This window comes from Heterodontus francisci, chromosome 13 (genome assembly GCF_036365525.1).
Source record: "Heterodontus francisci isolate sHetFra1 chromosome 13, sHetFra1.hap1, whole genome shotgun sequence".
Classification (NCBI taxonomy): domain Eukaryota; kingdom Metazoa; phylum Chordata; class Chondrichthyes; order Heterodontiformes; family Heterodontidae; genus Heterodontus; species Heterodontus francisci.
In genome coordinates, this window is record NC_090383.1 from 29,521,319 (window position 1) to 29,543,785 (window position 22,467).

Below are 22,467 nucleotides of genomic sequence, written 5' to 3' on the forward strand. Positions count from 1 at the left end.
GTGGTGAACCATCTCTTCCACAGGGCACCAGAGGTGCAGACTTCCTTGTCCCTCACTGGTTCTGCTCTGTGTTCTCCTGTTATGGGTCACTTTGTCCTGAAGGAGAGAAGGAAGAATGTAAGTGATTGCAGGACGATGGACCAAATGCTGGAAAGTGGGATTAAAGTGAGATTAGGCGGGTGTTGCGTTTTTTGGCCAGCGTCGACACGATGGGCCAAGTGGCCTTTTTCTGTGCCGTAAACTTTCTATGATTCTATGATTGTGTTGCACTGTGTTTGGATGATGTGCTACAGCTGGAGGTATGTGGAAGCAGCAGGAGCTGTGTGTGAGGCTGGCAGCATTCAAATGTGTGTGAGGGTAAAGTGGTGTATCTGGATGTTAATCTAAGTCCTGAGCACCAGGATGTGCTGTTGGATGAATGATGGGGGTGTGGTACATTGAGCAGTATAAGAAGTTGGTGGGAGGTGGGTAGGAGATGTCATGTGAAGATGCATTCACTGACCTTGACCACCTGTGTGAGGTCTTTAAACTTCTTGTGGCATTGCTGCCAGGTCTTTGGAGCCAGATCTGGGAATTGCCCTCCCATTCCCTGATGGTGGCCCTTGAAAACCTGTTGGCCTTCCATGGAAACATGGCCTCTTTCCTCCTGTCTATCTCCACCACTAAGGCCTTCTGCACTGCATCTGTGAACCTGGGCGCCCTCTCTTTGCCCTGTGGCTTTATTTGCCTTGTTTAAAATTGTAGCAATAGCATGCAGCACCAGCCTTCTCTGATTCAATGCAGCTTCTCTTGAAGATGAACAGTCTGCATTGAAGAGGAGCAGGCTGTCTGCATCATGTGCTCTCTGTGAATGCAACTCAGCCCCCTGTTGAGCACTTAGGCAGCCAGGAGCCGGGCCACAGTCGGACCAACACTACAATCATTTAAATGAGAAGGTAGCACAAAATTTATTTACTGCCTACTTACACGGCAATGGGCATGGTATAGTCGCAAATTGTGACCCCCGTGCCCAAAAAATGGTGCGGACCAATTTCTAGTGTTTTATCTGTACAAAGGTACAATATTTTACTCCTTTTTGACAGGTTTTAGAGAAAAGGAAACATTTTGCCAGTGACAAAGTTTCATTAACCACTCCCCTGCAATATAACTCCCCCAGACAATGTTATCACCTGGAACTCCAGGTTTTATAAGCAGAAGTTCAAATACTGAATTAATCATCACTTCTGGCAGTCCTTCCTTAAAACCCTTTGCCCCTCCAACTTGTTTCCTCCTCTTTAAAAACCTTATTTCTACCCCTCAACTCATGGCTCAGTGTCCATTCCCTTACCTATTTGATTTCCATTCCACTCCCCCCCCCAATGTAAAGTGCCTTGGGATCCTTTCTACATTAAAGGCAGTATATAAACTCAAATTGTTGTTAAACCAGGAATGTTCAACATGCATATGGGAAATATGTGACCAGCACCCCCTGCCCCCCAGTTAGTTTCCTGCTTCTGTTTTTCTGGTCTCTCTGCTTTCAGCCACAGCAAGGCTGAATTAACAATATATCTTGCCTTGTCATAGTTGTTTGCAAGTGCATTCTCTATGTTGTCTTAATGTTTTTAAAAACAGTGCTCTGATGCAGTAGTTGATATTTGTCACTTGATTCCATTAGTAAATGCCAATCTCTCATAGCAGATACCCGAGAGTGAAAGAATGCATATGTTAAATGTGTTGCACTTACACAAATATTAATTCTTTTTGACACATTTAATTATTTCATACCTTCAAGAACAGTTTAGTGGTATTATATTAATAAGTTGAAAAAACAATTGAGAATTTGATTTGATTTGTAGTAGATGCTGGTTGTTGATTGGTATCCTTTATGTCTGTCTAATGAATGGAACTGATTTTGATTGGATTGCAACTGACTTTGACCACCCACTTGACATCATTAACCCTCTTGTGGCACTGCTGGTAAGTCCTTGGGTTCAGACGCCAGGGGTCACATTTTGGAAGAGATGCGGAATGGAGGTGGGTGAGCCCGCAATTTCTCACCGCCAGCCCTTGTGCTGGTTTGCTAGTATGTTGCCACCTTGGGGGAATTTTCTAAGAAACTGGTTGGGGGGGGAGGAGGTGGTGCGCGGGGGGTTGGCGATGGCTATTCATCCGTGAGCAGCACGTAGCTAATTATGCCTCTTAAAGGGCATGTTAAGGCTACTTTGCAGACTTTTCTAGCCGGCAATCGGGTCCCCTGTTGAGACCGAATCCCGGATGATGAATGGTGGCAGCCTCCCGGCGGCAAACCGAGGGTGGGCCAGCGCTCCTTGTAGCATTTTAAACCACCCTCCCTCCACCTGTGGCCGCGATGGTTCCCCCTCCACAATAATGGTCTCTCAGTTGAGGCCACTTTTTATTTGTGTTTTTAAAAAGTCTTCAGAGGGCACCTCTATCTTGAAATGCCATCTTTCACCTACCTATGTCGCCATCTCCCATCTCTGATGGTGGGGCTGTTGACCTGTCACAGCTGGAGGACCTCCCATTATCCCTCAGCCTCAGGAGCCCACCCGCCGTCCTTAATTGGACGGTGAGTGCGCACTCTGGCCATTAAATGGTCTGCTCATTAAAAATCGCATCGGGCGCCAATGTGGTACATATTAGGACCTGGAAATGCACCGGAGTTCGGAGTCCTGACTCCAGAACAAAAATTCAAACCCAGGAGTTCACATTCCTGGCCACCTGCTTCCACTTCCTTCAGCTTTCTTAATGTAACAGATTGAGAGTATCCTACGTTTTGCCTAACAGACATGCCTTGAATAGGTGTGGCACAATGTATCCATACTAGATGCAAGAATTTTAGTAATTTGGACTCACTGGATAGTTACAATAAGGATAGATTGCTTTATAGTTACAAAATAGTGTAATTTCAAAAACTCATACTTAACAGCTATGAATCAACAGCTCATGCAAAAACACTTTTTTCATCTGGAGCCATTGGACTACAATTTCCTGGATGACACTTGTGCAGAAATGACACTGACATTTATGCTGGTTTGTGCACTAATTTGCAATGACAATTTGCACCTAAATTTCTTAGAGAATCTCATTAGCTTGCACCAGAACATAAAACAAGTGAAAATCAGTGTAAACATTTGTGCCTCAGGGGAGTGTACCATTTTCCATTTGCCATTAGCGCTCTTTAAATCTGTATTTATCTTATTGATGCAACGAAAATTAAAATTTGAAGCCATCCAACTATTATATATGCACATTCATGCAACAGATTCTGATGCCATGAAATGTTGAATGATATAGAAAATACAGAACAGGTCTTAATAAAGAGAAATTTTAAAAAACTAAAACACCAGAAAGAATGACTTTTGGTCCTGCCACTTCCCCCAATTATTTGGGTATAAATGTTTGCCCATTCAGAATGGGTGTAAATGCAGGAAACCTGTATCTTCTGCATATGTGATCATAGCTCTATTAACAAGCTCAGTGGGATTTCACTTGTCATAACTCAAATGTAATGTGGAATGGTGGAAATAGGAACATAGGAACATGAGCAGGCTTTTCAACCCCTTGAGCCTGCTCCACCATTCAGTTAGATAATGGACAATCTGGAGCCCAACTCATTTACCTGTCATTGCTCCACATCCCTTGATATCCTTACCCAATAAAAATATTCGATTTGAGGAAATGCATGCGTAGCAATACTTCGGCGTAAATCAGTTATGCATGAATTTCTGCGAAAAAACAAGCAATAACCTTTTTTTTAATTCATTTATGGGATGTGGGCGTCACTGGCTCAGCCAAAATTTATTGCCCATCCTTAATTGCCCTTGAGAAGGTGGTGGTGAGCTGCCTTCTTGAACCACTGCAGTCCATGTGAGGTAGGTACACCCACAGTGCTGTTAGGAAGGGAGTTCCAGGATTTTGACCCAGCGACAATGAGGGAACGGCGATATAGTTCCAAGTCAGGATGGTGTGTGGCTTGGAGGGGAACTTGCAGGTGGTGGTGTTCCCATGCATTTGCTGCCCTTGTCCTTCTAGTTGGTAGAGGTTGCAGGTTTGTAAGGTGCTGTCTAAGGAGCCTTGGTGCATTGCTGCAGTGCATCTTGTAGATGGTACAGACTGCTGCCACTGTGCGTCAGTGGTGGAGGGAGTGAATGTTTGTGGATGGGGTGCCTATCAAGCGGGCTGCTTTGTCCTGGATGGTGTTGAGCTTCTTGAGTGTTGTTGGAGCTGCATCTATCCAGGCAAGTGGAGAGTATTCCATCACACTCCTGACTTGTGCCTTGTAGATGGTGGACAGGCTTTGGGAGTCAGGAGGTGAGTTACTCGCCACAGGATTCCTAGCCTCTGACCTGCTCTTGTAGCCACGATATTTATATGGCTACTCCAGTTCAGTTTCTAGTCAATGGTAACCCCGAGGATGTTTTTCGTGGGGGATTCAGTGATTGTAATGCCATTGAATGTCAAGGGGAGATGGTTAGATTCTCTCTTGTTGGAGATGGTCATTGCCTGGAGCTGAAGATGGTTGGGCCTAGGACACTACCCGGAGGAACTCCTGCAGTGATGTCCTGGAGCTCAGATGATTGACCTCCAACAACCACAACCATCTTCCTTTGTGCTAGGCATGACTCCAACCAGCGGAGAGTTTTCCCCCTGATTCCCATTGACTTCAGTTTTGCTAGGGATCCTTGATGCCATACTCGGTCAAATGCTGCCCTGATGTCAAGGGCAGTCACTATCACCTCATCTCTTGAGTTGTGCTCTTTTGTCCATGTTTGAACCAAGGCTGTAATGAGGTCAGGAGCTGAATGGCCCTGGTGGAACCCAATCTGAGCGTCACTGAACAGGTTATTGCTAAGCAAGTGCCGCTTGATAGCACTGTCGATGAAACCTTCCATCACTTTACTGATGTTTGAAAGTAGACTGATGGGGCAGTAATTGGCAAGGTTGGACTTGTCCTGTTTTTCGTGTACAGGACATATCTGGGCAGTTTTCAACATTGCCGAATAGATGCCAGTGTTGTTGCTGTACTGGAACAGCTTGGCTAGGGGCATGGCAAGTTCTGGAGCACAGGTCTTGAGTACTATTGTCGGAATATTGTCAGGGCCCATAGCCTTTGCAGTATCCAGGGCCTTCAATTGTTTCTTGATATCACACGGAGTGAATGGAATTGGCTGAAGTCTGGCATCTGTGATGCTGGGGACTTCAGTAGGAGGCCGAGATGGATCATCAACTCGGCACTTCTGGCTGAAGATTGTTGCAAATGCTTCAGCCTTATCTTTCGCACTGATTTGCTGGGCTCCCCCATCATTGAGGATGGGGATATTTGTGGAGCCACCTCATCCAGTTAGTTGTTTAATTGTCCATCACTATTCACGGCTGGATGTGGCAGGACTGCAGAGCTTAGATCTGATCTAATATAAAAGCAAAATACAGCAGATGCTAGAAATCTGAAATAAAAACAAGAAATGCTGGAAATACTCAGCAGGTCTGGCAGCATCTGTGGAGAGAGAAGCAGAGCTAACATTTCAGGTCAGTGACCCTTCTTCAGAACTGACAAATATTAGAAATGTAAAAGATTTTAAGCAAGTAAAGCGGGGGGTGGGGCAAGTAATAACAAAAGAGAAGGTGTTGCTAGGATAAGGTCACAGAGAATAACTGACCCGAAGATCATGGAGCAAAGGTAAACGGTATGTTAATGGTGTGCTGAAAGACAAAGTGTTAGTACAGAGAGGGTGTGAATAGACTGTAAAGCACAAAGCACTCCAAGTACAAACATTAAAGTGTTTTTTTAAAAAACAGGAACAGTGGGTAGGCTCGTAGAAACAAACTAAACACACTAAAAAACCTAAAATAAAATAACCAAATAAAAAAGGAAAAAATAACTAAACATGAAAAGGGGGGCCCGTCATGCTCTGAAATGATTGAATTCAATGTTCAGTCTGGCAGGCTGTAGCATGCCTAATCGGTAAATGAGATACTGTTCCTCGAGCTTGCGTTGATGTTCGCTGGAACACTGCAGCAATCCCAGGACAGAGATGTGAGCATGAGAGCAGGGGAGTGGGGGGTGGGGGGGGGGGGTGGGCGGTGTTGAAATGGCCAGCAACCGGAAGCTCGGGGTCATGTTTACGGACTGAGCGGAGATGTTCCGCAATGCGGTCACCCAATCTGCATTTGGTCTCCCCAATGTAGAGATCACATTGTGAGCAGCGAATACAGTATACTAAATTGAAAGGAGTACAAGTAAATCGCTGCTTCACCTGAAAGGAGTGTTTGGGGCCTTGGATAGTGAGGAGAGAGGAGGTAAATGGGCAGGTATTACATCTCCTGCGATTGCAGGGGAAGGTGCCGTTGGAAGGGGACGAGGTAGTGGGGGTAATGGAGGAGTGGACGAAGGTGTCGCGGAGGGAACGATCCCTTCAGAACGCTGACAGGGGAAGGGAGGGGAACATGTGTTTTGTTGTGCCATCATGCTGGATGTGGCAGAAGTGGCCGAGGATGATCCTTTGGATCTGGAGGCTGGCGGGGTGGAAAGTGAGGACATGGGGAATCCTGTCGCGGTTCTGGGAGAGAGGGAAAGGGGTGAGGATAGAGGTGCGGAAAATGGGCCGGACACGGTTGAGGGCCCTGTCAACCACAGTGGGGGGATTCCTTGGTTGAGGAAAAAGGAAGACATATCAGAAGCACTGTCGTGGAAGGTAGCATCATCTGAGCCGATGCGTCAGAGGTGGAGAAACTGGGAGAATGGAATGGAGTCCTTACAGGAGGCAGGGTATGAAGAAGTGTAGTCGAGGTAGCTTTGGGAGTCGGTGGGCTTATAATGAATATCAGTAGACAGCCTATCCCCGGAGGTGGAGACAGAGAGGTCAGGGAAGGGAAGTGTCGGAGATGGACCATGTGAAGGTGAGAGAAGGGTGGAAATTAGAAGCAAAGTTGATAAAGTTTTCTAGTTCTGGGCGGGAGCAGGAAACAGCACCGATACAGTCATCAATGTACTGGAAGAAGAGTTGGGGGAGGGGGCCTGAGTAGGACTGGAACAAGAAAAGGTCGACATATCCCACAAAAAGACAGGTATAACAAGTTCTCCCTGTGACCGTGTGGGTTTTCGCCGAGTGCTCTGGTTTCCTCCCACAGCCAAAGACTTGCAGGTTGATAGGTAAATTGGCCATTATAAATTGCCCCTTGTATAGGTAGGTGGTAGGGGAATTGAGGGAAGGTGGGGATGTGAGAGGGTAATGGGATTAATGTAGGATTAGTATAAATGGGTGGTTGATGGTTGGCACAGACTCTGTGGGCCGAAGGGCCTGTTTCAGTGCTGTATCTATAAATAAATAAATTAGGACCCATGCGGGTACCCATAGCAACACCTTTTACTTGAAGGAAGTTAGTGGAGTTGATGGAGAAGTTGTTCAATGTGAGAACAAGTTTGGAGAACAAGGCGGAGGAGGGTGATGGTGGATGGGGACTGGTTGGGCCTCTGTTCAAGGAAGAAGTGGAGAGCCCTCAAACCGTCCTGGTGGGGAATGGAGGTGTAGAGAGATTGGACGTCCATAGTGAAGAGGAGGCGGTTAGGGCCAGGAGACTGGAAATTGTCAAAATAACGTAGGGCGCCAGAAGAGTCACAGATGTAGGTGGGAATAGATTTGACCAGAGGAGAAAAGATAGAGTCAAGATAGGAAGAAATAAGTTCAGTGGGGCAGGAACAGGCTAAAACAATGGGTCTGCCGGGACAGTCCTGTTTGTGGATTTTGGGAAGGAGGTAGAAGCGGCTGTCCGGGGTTGCGGGACTATGAGGTTGGAAGCTGTAGAGGGAAGATCTCCAGATGAGATGAGATCAGTGATAGTCCTGTGGACAGTAGGTTGATGTTCGGTGGTGGGGTCATGGTCCGGGGGGGAAGTAGGAAGAAGTGTCTGTGAGTTGGCGCTGAGCCTCTGCAAGGTAGAGGTCGGTACTCCAGACAACAGCAGCACCATCCTTATCTGCAGGTTTGATGACAATGTCGGGGTTAGACCTGAGAGAATGGAGTGTGGCAAGTTCAGAGGGGGGCAGGTTAGAGTGAGAGAGGGGGGCAGAGAAATTGAGACGGCTGATGTCTCGCCGACAGTTTTCAATGAAAAGATCAAGAGCCGGTAAGAGGCCAGAGGGTGGGGTCCAGGTAGAGGGAGAATGCTGGAGGCAGGTGAATGGGTTGGGGGGAGGACTCCTGGTCAAAGAAGTGAGCCCGGAGGCGAAGGCGACGGAAGAAGAGCTCAACATCATGCCTTGCACGAAATTCATTGAGGTGGGGGCGTAAGGGGAGAAAACTGAGTCCTTTGCTGAGTACAGAATGTTCAGTGTCAGGGAGGGGAAGGTCAGAGGTTATCGTGAATACACGGCAAGAGGTCAGATCAGAAGGGGTGGGGTCAGAGAGAAGTGAAGGGGAAGAAGGATCTGGAGGGGTATTAATCCCCATCAGCTGCTGGAGCTTGCGTTCCTTAACACCTGAAAGGAAGAAAAAAAGTTTTTTGTTAATGCGTCGGATAAGACAAAGGATGAAATGAAACTGCGGAGTAGAATAGCTTTGAGATAAGGTGAGGCGGTGCTTCTGGAGAGAGAGGTCCAGTGTGTACATGTTGCGGCGCATGGCACTGAGTGTGAATCTCAGGATGCGGTGAGAACAGCAGTCCGAGGAAGGGTGTATTTCATGGAGATATCTATAGTCCCGGGTGGATTCAAAACACGAAGGATGAAACTTCAGTTGGAATCCACGAGGAATAAGTCGGAGCCGGAGATAGTCACTGAGGAAGGAGATATGGCTGTGAAAACGAGTTATGGTAGACACTTTATCAAACACCAGGAGGGAAATAGAAAGTAATGAAGGTGAACAAGGTAAAAGAGACAAACAGAGAGAAGAGCAGAACTTCTTCAAGGTTGCCATTCCTGGAAGAGAAGTGGCAGTGAATTAAGCACTAAAATAAAAGCAAAATAATGCAGATGATGAAAATCTGAAATAAAAACAAGAAATGCTGGAAATACTCAGCAGGTCTGGCAGCATCTGTGGAGAGAGAAGCAGAGTTAATGTTTCAGGTCAGTGACCCTTCTTCAGAACTGCTTTACAGTCTATTCACACACTCTCTGTACTGATGCTTTGTCTTTCAGCACACCATGAACATACCGTTTGCCTTTGCTCCATGACCTTCTGGTCAGTTATTCTCTGTGACCTTGTCCTATCAACACCTTCTCTTTTGTTATTTCTTGCCCCACCCCTGCTTTACGTGCTTAAAATCTTTTACATTTCTAACATTTGTCAGTTCTGAAGAAGAGTCACTGACCTGAAATGTTAGATCTGATCTGTTGGTTATGGGATCGCTTCGCTTTGTCTTCCGCATGCTGCCTATGCAGTTTGGCACACAGGTAGTCCTGTGTTGTAGCTTCACCAGGTTGACACCTCATTTTGAAGTATGCCTGGTGCTGCTCCTGGCATGCCCTCCTGCACTCTTCATTGAACCAGGGTTGATCTCCTGGCTTGATGGTAATGGTACAGTGGGGAATATGCCGGGCCATGGGATTACAGATTGTGGTTGAGTACAATTATGCTGCTGATGAGGGCCCACAGCGCCTCATGGATGCCCAGTTTTGCATTGCTAGATCTGTTCGAAATCTATCCCATTTAGCACGGTGGTAGTGCCACACAACACGATGGAAGGTATACTCAATGTGAAGGCGGCACTTTGTCTCCACAAGAACTGTGCGGTGGTCACTCCGACCAATATTGTCATGGACAGATGCATCTGCAGCAGGCAGATTGGTGAGGACGAGGTCAAGTATGTTTTACCCTTTTGTTGGTTCCTTCACCACCTGTCTGATACCCAGTCTAGCAGTTATGTTCTTTAGGACTCGGCCAGCTCGGTCAGTAATGGTGCTACCGAGCCACTCGTGGTGATGGACATTGAAGTCCCTCACCCAGAGTACATTCTGTGCCCTTGCCACCCTCTGTGCTTTCTCCAAGTGGTGTTCAACATGGAGGAGTACTGACTCATCAGCTGAGGGAGGGCAGGAGGTGGTAATCAGCAGGAGGTTTCCTTGCCCATGTATGACCTGATGCTATGAGGCTTCATGGGGTCTGGAGTCAATGTTGAGGACTCCCAGGGTAACTCCCTCCCGACTGTATACCACTGTTCCGCCACCTCTGCTGGGTCTGTCCTGCCGATGGGACAGGACATACCCAGGGATGGTGATGGCAGTGTCTGTAAGATATGATTCCGTGAGTATGACTATGTCAGTTTGTTAGTTGACTAGTCAGAGCATGGATCGGTGCAAGAGATTGTGATATTATAGCAGTTATGGAAACATGGTTGAGGGATGGACAGGACTGGCAGCTGAATGTGCCGGGGTACCGATGCTTCCGGCATGACAGAGGTGGAGGTAAGAGAGGAGGGGGAGTTGCACTATTGATTAGGAAGGACATCACGGCAATACTTAGAGAGGATATCCCGGGGGGAACATCCAGCGAGGCCAAATGGGTAGAACTTAGAAATAAGAAAGGGGTGATCACTTTGATGGGATTATACTATAGTCCCCCCAATAGTCAGAGGGAATTGGAGGAGCATATATGTAGGGAAATCACAGATAGGTGTAGGAATTATAGGGTTGTAATGGTAGGTGATTTTAACTTCCCTAATATTGACTGGGACTGCCTCAGTGCTAAGGGATCAGATGGGGAAGAATTTGTTAAGTGTGTCCAGGATAATTTTCTGAAGCAGTATGTGGATGGCCCTACTAGAGAAGGGGCTACACTCGACCTCCTCTTCGAAAATGAGGCTGAGCAGGTGGTTGATGTGTCAGTGGGGGAGCACTTTGGGACCAGTGACCATAACTCTATTAGCTTCAAGATAGTTATGGAAAAGGATAGGACTGGTCATCAGGTTGAAGTCCTAAATTGGGGGAAGGCTAATTTCAATGGCATCAGACAGGAACTCTCAGAAGTTGAATGAGAGAGGCTGTTTACAGGTAAAGGGACGTCTGGCAAGTGGGAGGTTTTTAAAAGTGAGGTAGGAAGAGTTCAGGGCCGGCATGTTCCTGTTAGATGGAAGGGCAAGGCTGGCAAGTTTAGGGAACCTTGGTTGACGAGGGATATTGAGGGTCTGGTCAGGACAAAGAAGGAGGCATATGTCAGGTGTAGGCAGCTGGGATCAAGCGAGTCCCTTGAAGAGTATAGGGGATGTAGGAGTACACTTAAGAAGGAAATTAGGAGGGTGAAAAGGGGCCATGAGATTTCCCTGGCAGATAAGATAAAAGAGAATCCTAAAAGATTATATAAGTATTTTAAGAGTAAAAGGGTAGCTCGGGAGAGAGTAGGCCCCCTTAAGGATCAGTGTGGTAACCTATGTGTGGAGCCATGGGAAATGGGCGAGGTGTTAAATGAATATTTCTGGTCTGTATTTACTGTGGAGAAGGTCATGGAAGGTAATGAGTTCAAGGGAGGGAACAGTGATATCCTAGAGCATATAAACATGACAAAGGAGGAGGTGTTGGAGGTTGTGAAGCACATTAAGGTGGATAAATCCCTGGGGCCTGACCAGCTGTATCCTAGGATGCTATGGGACACAAGGGAGGAGATTGCTGGGGCCCTGGCAGAGATATTTGTATCATCGTTAGCCACGGGTGAGGTAACGGAAGACTGGACAATAGCTAATGTTGTGCCTTTATTTAAGAAGGGCAGCAGGGATAAGCCAGGGAACTACAGGCTGGTGAGCCTTACATCAATGCTGGCAAAGTTATTGTAAGGGATTCTGAGAGACAGGATTTATATGCATTTGGAAAGGCAAGGTCTGATTAGAGATAGCCAGCATGGCTTTGTGCGTGGGAAATCATATCTCACGAATTTGATTTGAGTTTTTCGAGGAGGTGACCAAGAGGATTGACGAGGGCAGGCTGATGGACATTGTCTACATGGACTTTAGCAAGGCCTTTGACAAGGTCCCACATGGTAGGCTGGTCCAGAAGGTTTGAACACATGGGATCCAGGGTGAGCTAGCAAATTGGATACAAAATTGGCTTGGTGATAGGAGGCAGAGGGTGTTTGTGGAGGGTTGTTTTTCAGATTGGAGGCTGGTGACCAGTGGTGTGCCGCAGGGATTGGTGCTTGGCCCTCTGTTGTTTGTCATATATATTAATGACTTGGATGTGAATGTAGGGGGCATGATTAGTAAGTTTGCTGATGACACTAAAATTGGTGGTATAGTGGACAGTGAAGAAGGTTGTCTAAGGTTACAACAGGATATAGATCAACTGGGAAAGTGGGCAAGGGATTGGCAAATGGAATTTAATGCAGACAAGTGCGAAGTGATGCATTTTGGGAAGTTATACCAGGACAGGACATCTACAGTGAATGGCAAGGCCCTGGGGAGTGTTGTTGAGCAGAGAGATCTTGGGGTGCAAGTACATAGTTCCCTGAAAGTGGCAACACAGGTAGACAGGGTGGTGAAGAAGGCGTATGGCATGCTTGCCTTCATCGGCCGAGGCATTGAGTACAAGAGTTGTGACGTCATGTTACAGTTGTACATAACGTTGGTTCGGCCACATTTGGAGTACTGTGTGCAGTTCTGGTTGCCGCACTACAGGAAAGATGTGATTAAGCTAGAGAGGGTGCAGAAAAGATTCACAAGGATGTTGCCTGGTTTGGAGGGCTTGAGTTATAAAGAGAGATTGGATAGGCTCGGTCTGTTTTCCCTTCAGCGAAGAAGGCTGAGAGGGGACATGATAGAGGTGTATAAAATTGTGAGACACATAGATAGGGTAGATAGTCAGAGTCTGTTTCCCATGGTAGGGGTGACTAAAACTAGAGGGCATAGATTTAAGGTAAGAGGGAGGAGGTTTAAAGAGGAGCAAAGCGGTAAATTTTTCACACAAAGAATAGTGGGTATCTGGAATGAGCTGCCAGAGAGGTGGTGGAGGCATGAACAGTAGCAACATTTATGAGGCATCTGGACAGATACTTGAATGAGCAAGGCATAGAGGGATATGGAATTAATGCAGGCAGGTGGAATTAGTATAGATAGGCATTATGGTCGGCATGGACGCGGTGGGCCGAAGGGCCTGTTTCTATGCTGTACGACTCTATGACTCTAGTCTATGGAACAGCTCTCCCAACTTTGGCACACCCCCCAGATGTTAGTCAGGAGGACTTTGCAGGGTCGACACGGCTGGGTTTGCCGTTGTCATTTCCAGTGCCTAGGTTGATGCCGGGTGGTCTATCCAGTTTCATTCTGTTTTATTGACTTCGTAGCAGTTAGATACAAGTGAGTGGCTTGCTAGGCCATTTCAGAGGGCATTTAAGAGTCAACCACATTGCTGTGGGTCTGGAGTCACATGTAGGCCAGACCAGGTAAAGACAGCAGATTTCCTTCCCTAAAGGACATTAGTGAACCAAATGGGTTTTTAGAACAGTTGCAAGTGGTTCATGGCCATTATTGGACTAGCTTGGTAACTCCTGATATTGCAGGTGCGTCACAACTTTCCAGGAAATTCCAGGCCAATTATGTTAGCTCCTGAGAAAACTAGTATAAACTTTGGCAACACAGACAATAAATGCTGGAAATACTCAGCAGGTCTGGCAGCATCTGTGGAGAGAGAAACCGAGTTAATGTTTCAGGTCAGTAACCTGAAGAAGGTTTCTGATGAAAGGTCACTGACCTGAAACGTTAGCTCTGCTTCTCTCTCTACACATGCTGCCAGACCTGGTGAATATTTCCAGCATTTCTTGTTTGTGTTTTAGATTTCCAGTATCTTCGGTATTTTGCTTTTCTAAACTTTGGGAATATGATCTTGCAGAATAATGCCAATTTCTTTTTTAGTCTATCGTTCAGAGAGAAAGAATGACACAACTGACATTGCACTTCAGATAACATCATTCATGGAACATATGCATATATACCAACATTGCTAGAAAGCTTGCCCAACATTTTTCGGGATAGTAATGTTCTTTTGGAATCTGGTGCTAAAATTGGAACATAATCTTAAATTAAGTAAAGGATTTAATTTCAAATTCGCAAATGAATTAGATAAAAACTAGTACTGTAAATACATAAAATTAGATTTAACCGTTGCAAAATTAAACACAGCCATGTCTAATTAGTTTCAGTGGTAAATATAATCATCACATTATTCCAGCACTTGTCAGATTACAAACTAATGGCTGCAGCTGATTGTGATAATAGGGCACAATAAATGTTACCCTTATTGAAATTTATACTGCGTCTTCACATTTTTTGGTCAAAGGTTTTCCTATTTAATGAGGTTAATTAATATGCACCTTACATATTTATTTTACTTCAGTGAGACAGTTCCTGTTTTCTGTTGTCGGTTTCACGATACGAAAGGGATAATTAAAAGAGCACTCTTCTTTAATTACACTAGGGGCTTCAGAACTGCTGATACCGAACTTTTACTGGCAACAAATTCAGTAATTAAAAATATTTAAGGTTTTTTAAAATTCTAATTAGAAGCTCAGACGATCATTCTAAATGCATGCAGGTGGAGCAGATTGCTCCTACCCACCTAGAAATGACCTCATTTCACAGGACTGCCCATAGACCCATATTATAGTGACAGACACAACAGAATTATTGGGCTGAATTTCAGGGGTCCCCCAAAGTGAGGAACGGAGGCGAGAGCCCCCTAAATACCAGCAACAATGACTGAAACCCTTGCAGGAAGGCGTCACCCAACCGGTCCAGGCAGTGGAATTGCATCTTCAAAAGCCCGATGGCCTGCTCAGTGGTTTTCCTATTGAGCTGGTTGCATTGGTTGTATTGCCTCTGTGCCTCTGTCTGCAGTTCGCGTAGCCACTGTGGAGGGCTTAACCATCTCTTCAAGGAAGGCAAATGCACACATGGAGGAAGCTCTTGTTGTGGTCGCAGACCAGTTGGATATTGAGGGAGTGGAAGCCCTTCCTGAAAATGGATCTCACTGGCCGGACGCTGGGTGCCTTGATGGTCACATGGGTGCAATCGATGATGTTCTGCACCTGGGGGGAGTCCAATGATGGAGGCGAAAACCAATGCCCTCTCTCCCTGTGAGGCTGTGTCTGGTGTTAAATAATGTGCTGTCCAGCTCTGGCAAAGAGGGCATCAGTGAACAGTGACATGCAGTGGTGTGCAGCCATTTTTGAGATGCCACCAAGGTCCACAGTTGATCCTTGGAAGGAGCCAGAAGTGATGAAGTTCGAGGCCACAATGACTTTGGCCACTGGCAGGGCATAACAACCAGCTGCATGGATTCAAAGTCTTCAGTAATGAAGACATAGATGACATATTGCCTGGAGAGTCGCAATATCCTGTGGCACTGGTTCTCAGTCATCTTCAGGTAGCTTCATCTTTGGGAGTCGATCCTGTATGAGAGTTTGGCCTCCATTGCCTTCCTGCCCCTCTTTCCTCTTTCATGCCCTCCTGCTGCTTGGGGTTCTGCCCTTCCTGTGGAGGGTGTTTCCCTTTATTACCACTGGCTCCAAAATCTGACAGTTATGTCCCTATTGCTAGCTGGAGCCTTCCTTCTGGGCAGGTGGCAGCCCAATTGCCCTTGGTAGTCTTGACCCTTGCTCTTCTGCCCCTGTGATGCCAAGGGGGTGTGCTGACCCCATTAAATACCCAGGTGTTATACCCACTCTCCCTAACACCTGTGCAGCACCAAAGGCACCCCTTACTAAGTGTCGAGTCCTCCTTTGCCCCATTGATCGGGGTGATACCCTGGGGAAGCCATGACCAGCTCCCTACTCTTCACCCGCTTCCCTTCAGTTTTTATTTCTGGAGGCATGGGTAACCCATGTGCCCCTTTTGAAAATTTCAGCATCCAACACTGACAAGCTCTTAAAGAGCTTTTAAACAGCTTTAATTGGCCTCAATTGGGAGGTTATTACTGCCACCGCCAAGAACGGTGTCCTGTAACTGTGTTCTCCATTACATGACCCTGCAGAGAGGTGTGGACCTTGAAGACCAGGGGTTGGCAATGTGTCCATACATGAACACTAGTGTCCATCGTAAAATTTTTGAGATCCGTGGTAATTTTAAATCTCTTGCTCCAAGCCTTTAAACTTGTGTTTTAAAATAATCTAGCGGCAGGATGTCTGAGACTGGCCAATAGCTATTGGAGCAGGTGCGTAACTTGTCTTTGATTGACGGCTCTCCGATTAAAGTGTACGTCAGGCAGGGTGTTGGATGCCTTTCTGTGATTGGTCATTGTCTGAAACTGATAGTAGACTGCTCGGGTCGGGTGAGCGCTGATTGGCAGTTTGCAGCGCAGACGCGCTGGGATCAGCTGCCGCTACTGTGTTCGGGCAGTTCAGGGAGTGAGCGAGTGAATGGGAGTGACTGCTCTGGGTGAGAGGGGATGAGAGGCTGAGGGGAAAGCAGGACATGGAACAGCACACAGCCGGAGGCATGGGGTGAAGCGGTGCTGAGGGAGCACACAGAGAGGCAGGCAGAGAGATAGACACAGAGAGAGTGAGAGAGGAGAGAGAGAGAGAGAGAGAGGGGAGAGAAAGATAGACACAGAGAGGGGAGAGAGTGAGGAGAAAAGAAATCAAGATCACTCCTGACAAATGGACATCTGTCTATACTCCACATGGTTACATCAAGTGTGCGGACAGACATTGGGCTGGATTTTATAGGCCTCCGAGGCGGAGTCCGAGGTAGAGGGGCCCATAGAATTGCGACGGGTGGGAGGGGGCGGAGGGCCCATCACCTCCCCATCACCAAATGATTTTACCAGCGGCGTGATAGGCCGACAATAGCTTTCCCACCCATAGGCCAATTGAGGTCCTTGCGTGGCCTATTAACGGCAATTTAATGGATCCTTCTCACCACCACTGGGATCTAACCAGCGGTGGGGGCTGCCTCCTCCACGCAGGGATGGCGCTTTGTAAAATGAGATGCACTCCCTGCGGGCTTGGGGGAGTCTCTCTTCCATGGGACATTTGCGGCCCATGGAGAACGCCCCAGCAAAAGCTACAACTCCATGGACCCCTCCCCCTGGACTTCACGCCCACCCCCCTCATCGAGGCTTTCCACACTGGCCCTAGTGACTCCCGCCTCACTTACCTGAGGTCTGGGGTTCCACCCTGGGCCTGGGTCGAAGGCCTCTACAGTACCAGCACCCAGCAGTGCCCACAGCTGCCAGTGGCACTGCTGAGCTGCCGACCCTGTGGTTGTCCAGCAGCTCTGAGGCGGGAACCCCATTTTTAAAGGAATGGGGATCCCAGCACAGGACACATAAGCTTAAAAACACCGGAGGATCGTTACGGGGGACACAAAAAGGTCAAAGTGCGGTTCCTCCCGTCCTTTCGACCCAGCGCTGGGGGCCCCGCCTCCTCCATAACGTCCAGTCCATTGACTACTTGTGCAAGCAGAAACAATGCTAGGTATCTCACTAAATCAGTGTTCAACACAGCGAGGAGAAAGTAAGTTAATAAATTAGTCTTCTTATTTAAAGCTTGTTCACAAAAATGCACATTTTTAGTTGTTTTGATTAATAAGTAAGATAAATTTCTCTTGCTTTTATCTTTCCAAAATTTGTTCACCGGCCCTCTATGTCGGACAAAAATTGTAATATGTTCCCTCAAGGGAAAAGTTTGGATACCGCTGGTTTAGTTGGATGGCTAAATTTCAACGCAATGTTAGTGCATGGTGTAGCTAGCTCTATTCTGTCAATAAAAGTAATTCACATTGATATATAATACTGTTTTGCTTGCTAGCTAGCTAATACGGTTGTGCTGCTCTCCATTGAAGTTTGTATGCTTAGCTACTTTATTTATAGGGAGAAATGTGTTTTAAATCGGACTGTGGTTTGTTGCCATTAGGTTGGCTATACACTTTATATACAGATTAATTGTCCCCATGTCCGTGGCTGTCAATAATTTTGTCAAATGTCTGTAGTGCAACATTTTGGTGCCTATCCCTGTTGAGGACAATAAGACCCTGGAAGTAGACAGCTCGTTGGCGGAGGAGCAGAAGCAGGAATTGAGAGACGAGGCAGAGGAAGATGACACTGAATAGAGAGGGGCCCCTCCTGCCACCCACTGGAATGCGGAGCTCCCTCCTCTCCCTCACAGTCTCCAGCATTCGATCCAGGTCAGCATCGATGAAGCGAGGGGCTGCCCTGCCATGCCTCCAGCTCTACTGTGACATATCACTTCCTTCTGGTGCATTCAAAGGCTTTGACACAAATCGCAGATCTAAATGAGTGCCACACATCATCTGACCTGCCTCCGTTCCCACACCCACTGGCTCTAAGTGGACAGGAAACCCATCTTCATACCAATTAAGGGTCCCCCCCCACATGAAAGTCTTAACTTTTAGCAAGATGCATGCAGAATATCATCATGTAGGAACTGATATATTGCTAATTTGTTTCTTTCTATTCTGTTTTACTTAGGCTGAGCTATTCAAATACTACTGGATCTCCAAGTCATTACCTATTATTTATGACCTGTAACAAAAAAGATAGGTTAGAAAGGATGGATTTTTTAAAAACTTTTTTTTTGTGGGAGTGCTGGCTAGGCGAGCATTTATTGCCAATCCCTAATTGCCCTCAAACTGATTGGCTTACTGGGCCATTTCAGAGGGCATTTTAAGTGTCAATTGCTGTGAGTCTGGAGTCACATGTAGGCCAAACCAGGTAAAGATGGCAGATTTCCTTCTGTAAAGGACATTAGTGAACCAGATGGGTTTTTACAACAATCGACAATGGTTTCATGATCATCATTAGACTGGCTTTTAATGCCAGATTTATTAATTAAATTCAAATTTCATCAACTGCCATGATGGGATTCAAACCCATGTCCCCAGAGCATTCCGAAGAAGGGTCACTGACCCGAAACGTTAACTCTGCTTCTCTTTCCACAGATGCTGCCAGACCTGCTGAGTGATTCCAGCATTTCTTGTTTTTGTCCCCAGAGCATTAGCCTGAGCTCAGGATTACTAGTCTAGTGACATTACCACTATGCCACTGCCTCCCCACTATGTTTATCACAGTACAAAAACAGATGTTAATCCCATTCTCTTTGATTGGATATTTCAAAATATATATAAAAATAGTCGGCTAATTTAAATCTCCTGGGAAAGGATTTTAAGTCTGCTGTCTCTGAAACAATCATGCGATATAGTTGTTGCATAACCTGAAATGGTATCACTTCTATTAATAGAAATTAAATGGAGTATAATGTGGTCGAAATATTTCCTAGTTCCTGATCTGAGAGTATGGCTCTAGGCTGATGAATAGTGTGGTTTGGAATCAATTTCAGGATTGATCTGAAAAATAATCCTCTTCACAACTAGTTCCTGGGGTTTTACTGTCAGACACTTCAAATGAGTAGCAGTTACTAAAATTGCTGGGGCCTATAGGGAAATGACGAGTTATATTTTTGGAAAGCTAAATTGATGCAAGCTTGTGTTTAAGGTCGCAAACTTTGAGAAACAAATTTTCCCAAATGCTGAAAACTGGCTCTGAAATTAGCCCAATTTCACTTAACATATTAGCATTGTTTAATCTATAGCTCCCTGTGAATTTATCCTCTTACTATACACTATCACACTAATAATGCCATTTACATATGTTCACTGCATATTAATTTATTTCATGTGGATCACTTCTTGTTTAATTTAGGGTTCTGTGAAGTAATTTGTAACATTTACAGCACTGAATCAAATTATTTTGTTAATAGCATTTGAAAACCACGTGCGCCAGAATTTTACACCCCCCCCACTGCAGGAGCGAGCCATTCCCGATGCCTTCCCGCTCCTGCTGCAATTTTACCAAGGGCGGTGGCAATGAGAAACGGCTCACCCCAGGCCAATCAAGGCCTTTAACTGCCCAATTAACTGCCACTTAAGTGCCTTCTCCCACTGCCGCTGGTATTTTACCAGTGGCCAGCTGGTGCCTCAGTGGCCACCATTCACAGTGGTGCTGCTGGGACTAAGAGCTGCCAGCTCGCTTGTTGGACAGCAGCTCTTGGAAGCAGGACTTCCTGCCTCAAGGAGGTGGAAATCCCACCCAACTCCAATTAAGAGCCTGGGGAGGGAAAATCCTGGCGTGGCTCCCCAGGCCCGGAGGAGGCAGGTTCGTCCCCTATTTTCGGGCAAGTAGGCGGGGCTTCCTGCCCAACGTAAAATTTCGGCCTATGATGTCTGATTTCTTTACATAAGTAGAAAATAATTGTAATTTTATTTGGCAGCAAAGAATAATTAAAAATTATACAGAAGGGGCTGTCGTGTACTGGAGGTCTTACAGGTGAATGTGGACAGGAAAGATATGGTGTAAATTCCCCCATTGCAGACTTTGGCTGGTCCATCCAGCATGCCCCATACAGTTGCGCTACTGAGTGCATCACGGTATATACTCTCCCTACCAAACTTGGAGATGAGGTAATCTCCTGGGAGAGGCAGGAAACTAAATAAAAATCCAGGCCAACTAGTCAGAAAAGCTGGAATATTCCTTTCCAACCCCTTAGGTGAATAAAACTAGTCCAGGATATCGCATTGACCCTGCTTTATATTACAGGATACCCACCTCTTGCACAAGGTGATCTCTTCCCTGGGCAGAAACAGATCTTGCTTGAAGGAATTTAGTGAATCAGTATTCACCACACGAGCCGACAACCTGTTCCACAGGTGCATTATTTTCTGGGAAAAGAAGAACTGCTGAACATCCAACCTATTTCTTTTTTACCTACATTACATACCTTGTAAGTGTGATCCTGGCCCTGCTTAACTTATGCAATTGAATTAATTGGTCCAGACAAAAACAATCTAGTCTCTTCTTTATTTTATCCATCTGGATCAAATCATCATAAAGTCTACACTTCTCTAAAGTACAGAGACCCACCTCTGAGTCTATCTGGATAATTAAGCTGTTTTAACGTAGGAATGAATCTTGTAGCTCTCCTCTGCACCCTTTCAAAGTCTCAATGTCCCTCACATGTGAGGAAACGAAGACTGGTCATAGTATTCTAACTGAGATCTAACCAAGAGCAAGCATAATTGTGCTATGAGTGGCACCTGGAAGCCTATTTGGTTCATGGCATTGTGACCTTTAGAGATTGATGCACTAAAACACCTGGATCTTTTTTATTTACCACTGGCTTTAATTTTTTTCCCTTTGGATGTATATATGTTATGCATTTGATCTGCCTACCTGCATAACACTACATTTTCCTAAGTTAAACATCATTTGAAAAACATGGGCCCTATACCCCTGCACATCCAGATGTGCTTGTAGCAGTTGAGCATCCTCGACATACATACATACAAACATACGAATTAGGAGCAGAAGTAGGCCACTTGGCCCCTCGAGCCTGCTCCGCCATTCACAAAGATCATGGCTGATCTGATTGTAACCGCAACTCCACATTCCCGCCTACCCTGATAACCTCTCACCCCCTTGCTTATCAAGAATCTATTTATCTCTGCCTTAATAAATATTTAAAGACTCTCCTTCCACTGCCTTTTGAGGAAGAGAGTTCCAAAGACTCACGACCCTCTGAGAGAAAGAAATTCTCCTCATCTCTGTCTTAAATGGGCAAGCCCTTATTTTTAAATAGTGATGCCGAGTTTTAGATTATCCCACAAGGGGAAATATCCTTTCCACATCCACCCTGTAAAGACCCCTCAGGATCTTATATGTTTCAATCAAGTTGCCTCTTACTTTTCTAAACTCCAGTAGATACAAGCCTAGCCTGTCCAATATTTCCTCATAAGACAACCCACCCATTCCAGGTATTAATCTAGTAAACCTTCTCTGAACTGCTTCCAATGCATTTACATCCTTTCTTAAATAAGGAGATCAGTACTGTACATTGTACTCCAGATGTGGTCTCATCAATGCCATGTATAAATGAAGCATAATCTCCCTACTTTTGTATTCAATTCCCCTCACAATAAACAACAACATTCTGTTAGCTTTCCTAATTATTTGCTGTACCTGCATACTAACTATTTGCGATTCATGCACTAGGACACCTCGATCCCTCTGCAACTCAGAGTTCTGCAATCTCTCACCATTTAGATAATATGCTTCTTTTTTATTCTTCCTGCCAAAATGGACAATTTTGCATTTTCCCACAATATACTCCATTTGCCAGATCTTTGCCCACTCACTTAACCTATCTATATCTCTTTGCAGCCTCCTTATGTCCTCTTCACAACTTACTTTTCTATTTATCTTTGTGTCATCAGCAAATTTGGCAACCAAACCTTTGGTCCCTTCATCCAAGTCATTTATATAAATTGTAAAAAGTTGAAGTCCCAGCGGCACACCACTCGTTGCATCTTGCCAACCAGAAAATGACCCATTTATGCCTACTCTCTGTTCCATGTAAGCTAGCCAATCTTCTGTTCATGCCAATATGTTACCCCCGACACCATGAGCTTTTATATTCCGCAATAACCTTTGGTGGGGCCGCCTTATCAAATGCCTTCTGGAAATCTAAGTACACGACATCC

General features: G+C 45.8%; 1 protein-coding gene and 1 long non-coding RNA gene across 7 annotated transcripts in view; one reads left to right on the plus strand and one right to left on the minus strand.

Moving 5' to 3' along the window:
* The window catches only part of prkn (parkin RBR E3 ubiquitin protein ligase), a 1,503,655-nt gene that overhangs the window by 193,474 nt on the left and 1,287,714 nt on the right, over window positions 1-22,467 (plus strand). The window lies entirely within an intron of this gene.
* The window catches only part of LOC137376314 (uncharacterized), a 49,599-nt gene that overhangs the window by 23,128 nt on the left and 4,004 nt on the right, over window positions 1-22,467 (minus strand). The window contains exon 1 of one of the 2 annotated variants that reach the window (XR_010976167.1): window positions 20,537-20,643. The exons of the other annotated variant lie outside the window; for it this stretch is intronic. This is a non-coding gene — a long non-coding RNA (uncharacterized lncRNA). Of the gene's footprint in view, window positions 1-20,536; window positions 20,644-22,467 lie in introns of those variants that run through there. 2 annotated transcript variants of the gene reach the window in all.